Below are 4,446 nucleotides of genomic sequence, written 5' to 3'. Positions count from 1 at the left end.
AACAAGTTTCTTCTTGTTCTTAATGGTCCACAAGTTTACTATTTGTAGATTATGTTTCATAGTCACAGGTTGATGGTTCACGTAGATCATTAATTATAGATTATTTCAAGTTGTTCATGGTTTACTGTCACCTAGTTTCTTACCTAGTTTTGCATTGTTTTCTACTTTATTTCCTAGCATTCATCTACACTTGAGTTTGTTAGGATTCCCACATATACTGAGAGCGGGGGGGGGAGGGGGGGGGTGAATCAGTATCTGACCAGTGATAAGAATTTTCTAAGTTAAAACATGTAGAACATAAAATAACAATATACGAGTATGCAAGAATTAATGCAATAAATAGAATCAGAAACATCCACATGAAAAGAATACCATAACACAAGATGTTTAATGAGTAAACCCAGTGTGGGAAAAACCTTGGTGGGATTTGTGACCCACAATATTCACTCACTAGCCAATAAGAGAATATTACTTACAATAGGGGCCTACACATGTAGGAAGGCCAACTGCCTAGAGCTCACTGCTCAATGAGAAGTCACACTGACTTACAATAAGGATTATACTAATCTAATGACTTGTACTACTTTACAATAGCATATCCAATGCCAGATTCAGTACTAGTTCTTGCTCTGTTCTTTACATATACCCTTGACTTATAATTCGCACATTAGGTCTGCCTAATAATTTTATTTTTGCTCGCTACCTTTTTTTTTAAATGTCTACAATGATCTCCTTTATATACAAGAGTCATTTTACAATTTGCCAAGTCGTCTTACAATAATAAACAAAATATTACATATCAAAAATCCTATCGGCCTCTATACCGGTATACATCTTTTCTTCTGTGTTGGTGCCGGTGTAGAGTGATCTTGTTGATGTCGGTGCATTGTCTTGCTTGTGTAATGCTTTGCCAGTATGATGTCTTGTTGGTGCCATAGGAATGAAAGGTTGCCATCAATGACAAAACCTTCAATCACATACAATGTCTCATTGGAGTGTCCACATGCCAACAATCTCCCCCTTTGGCATTGATGGCAACACTCATGAGAAATTTCAAAAAGTGTCCAAAATGTGTAGTCCAAAAATGTTTACCAAAAATATGAGGGCTCCCCCTGAGCATATGATTCCTATCTTTGAACTTTCTCATCCTACTACTCCCCCTTTGGCATCAATGACAAAGGTTGTCAAGATGTTAGTAGAGTTTGTAGTTACATCTATCCATATCCTCAACCCTGTAGTTGGGTAGTTATTATCTGAAAAAGATCGCCCAAAATTAAGTTTATACTATCCATAAACTTTTTACTATCTTTTATTGTTGTTTCGGTCCTCTTCACTGTACCAGTGAGATGTTATAAATGCTCTGTCGGTGTTTTGCTTCCTTGTGCTAATGCCTCTGAGATTTCCTTCCGCAGAGATGCTAAATAGTCCAATCTTGGACTCAATTTAGATCTCAAGTGTTTTGCCTTGTTTATTATTCTTTCTTTCTCTCTTTCCTATTTGAGCAATTCTTCCTCAAAATTTGCTAACTTTTCTTCAAAAATAGATAATGAATCCAGTGAGTTGACAAAATTGTCTGCAAGTTTATTTATCTCATCCTATGTCTTGCTTATTTTCTTGTCAATATCTATAGTCAAGAAGTTTGTTTTACATGTATCTTTATACAGATTTTTATACTCTTTCAACAAACTACATAGTTCCGGTAGAAGTGTGGCAAAGTCTCTATTACACTTCTTTATTTCTTCTTCAAAGAATTTTTGTTTCTCCTTTCCTACCATGTCCTTTACTGATTCTTCCTTTATTTTCTCAATATTTCCAGAAATGTATTTACATAATGTATCCAATTGTCCTAAAGAATCTTTATTATCTATAGTAAAATTAGGAGCAACTAACTTCAAAATTGGTATTGAATCATCTATTTCTTTATAAGCCTGTGAACTGTAGTCAGTTATTTTCTTAATGGATTCAAGTAATACCTCAGTCACATTTGTTGACTTGAATGTTGATGATGACCCAACAAACTAAGTACCGGTGGAAGTGACCATGCTTGTATTGACCTCTGGTAGGTCAGTTTGTGTTTGCATTTCTTTTAGCATTGGTTTCCCTACTTCACTGCTTACCGGTGGCACTGTTTCCTTGTGAACCTATTCCAGAGCCTTTAGCTCTATTGGTTTCTCTGTATGTGCCTCAAATTCCATCTTTTTCCCTATATCCTCTATCGATTTGTTTGTATCTCCTATTACCAGAGGCTCTTTAGCCATATCTAATTTGTCAGTTGTATCTTTATCAACTGTTATGTTGATCTTTTGGGTATCAACATTTACAGTGTATAGGACTTCAGGATTTGGATTGCTATCCTCTACATCCATACTTTCAGCTGTCGGTTGGTCTTTAGTGGTTGTAATTTTCACAGGTGGGGGTAGATTGTCTTTAACCTTTATGCTTGGAGGTCCACCAACTTTGCCTTTCCCTTTGTCCTTATCTTTCTAATATACTTTAATAGGCTTAGGGTTCCTGTATTCTTCTTGTTTTTCCTTTTCAACTAGGAATATGTCCCAACCATCTTCTGTTTCTTCTGTAACTTCAATAACTCTTCTTGCCATTAGTGAAATATGTCGGTGTGCAGTAGAGAATACTGTCTTGTTTACCTAAGCAATCAAATCATCAATTTCCTTGGGAGATTTTACTAGATATACAGCAAGTAGTTTTTCTATTTTTATTTTCTTGTCTAATTCAATCACTGCTTGCCTTCTAACCTCAAGTCTTTTGTACGAATCATCAGGAATTTCATTGACTACTTCCATCAAAAACTTTTTGTACATGTCCATATGCAGTATCACACTTTCCTCAACTTTCCCTTTCTCATCAGTAGATAGAGTGTCATAAATTTTCTCTATGTTTTTTAGTTTTCCTTCCTCTGTGATCTCATTTAGCAATATGTCTAGAGGTGCCAAGTCAGTTTTTGTCTTTTTCTTTTTATTAGGGGTTAGCTTTTTCTTACGTGTGACCTTTCTAACTGGAGATCTCACAGCTTGTTGCTTCTACCTTGTCCTTCTAGGTGAAGGAGTGGTTGCTGGTGAGGGATCTCTTTTCCTAACAACTCTTTTAAAAATTGTTGGCATGTCACCTTCTGAAGAAGTACCTACCAGTGATAAATGAGCTTCAAGTTGTGGGGCTTCCAATTCATCTTCTGTTATGCCGGTTTTCTTTAATACATCTTCCTTAATGGCCTTTGCTTGTTTGGATTCTTTCCTCACAAATGCCTCTACCTTCTTTACTATATTTGGCTTTCTATGGTCTTAGCACTACCAAATACTTCTTCCTTAGGTTCTTTGGGGGCTTCCAGAAGTGCTTTAGCATAAGTTTCAACTATGTGGTCATCTGTCTCATAGCCCATTTCGGTTACCCAGATTGTCCTTGGGATGACTACTTCCATCCATATTTCATCTTTCTTAATAACAAAGCATATGTCATCTTTGTATTTGTCTACTATTTTCTGAGATAACCTTATTCTTTTCTTCATTTTTGTTTTCAATGCTTAGAAAAAGTCATGAATGTTGTTTTCCTTGTTCTCACCCATGGTATTAAATAGTTCTGTCAATTGCTTTCCTATCGGTATGTCATATCCTAGTTCTTTATATCCTATACCAAGAACCTGATTTGTTATATGAAGCATTACGCATACTAATAGATTTCCAAATCTAAAAGTTCCTTTCTTATCCTTCTTTATCTTTCCAAGGTAGTCTATCAGTTCATCTTTTAACCATTCATAGATGTCAATTTTTGCATTGTCTGTCACCATATCATACGCACTCTTAATGCATAAACTTGAAACTAAGTTAAGTCTATTAGCATGAGTGGCTTTGTAACCTAATATCATACTTATGAATCTCATATTGATATCTTTTACATCATTAACCCTTAGAGATCTCTTATCAAATGTTGCACCTATTAGGTCTATGACTAAATCATTGGAAACCTTCTTGTTTTTGTCTGGTCTCTTACCGGTGGTCGGTAACCCTGCGACAACTTTTACCGCTTCCTTGGTGATCTTATGAATTGCATCTAGCCAGAAAATTTCTCCATGAATTCTGCTTAACACTATCCTACTCACATCCTTAGGAAATTTAGGAATGCTAAGGATTTCTATGAATCCTAGGGTTTCAATAACCTTGTGTTCAGCTTTAACATTGCCGGTATCATCACATATCTCGATTTTATACATGGTTTTGATTTCCTCATCTCCTAACTCTTCAATGTTGCACTGGATGTACATTCTAGGGTCTTTAGCATATACAACACCTTTAGGAATTTGAGAAAATGCACCTAAGGTATCATCCTTCTTTGCTATCTCGGGGACTAATTGAAATATAGGCCTAGGTCTTTTAATTACTTCCACAATAGTAGGGTTTGCTATGTATTCAATTGTAGAGGTGGATGCCATGATTA

This window comes from Cryptomeria japonica, chromosome 10, assembly GCF_030272615.1.
Source record: "Cryptomeria japonica chromosome 10, Sugi_1.0, whole genome shotgun sequence".
NCBI lineage: Eukaryota > Viridiplantae > Streptophyta > Pinopsida > Cupressales > Cupressaceae > Cryptomeria > Cryptomeria japonica.
Note: the sequence above shows the minus strand (reverse complement) of the source record.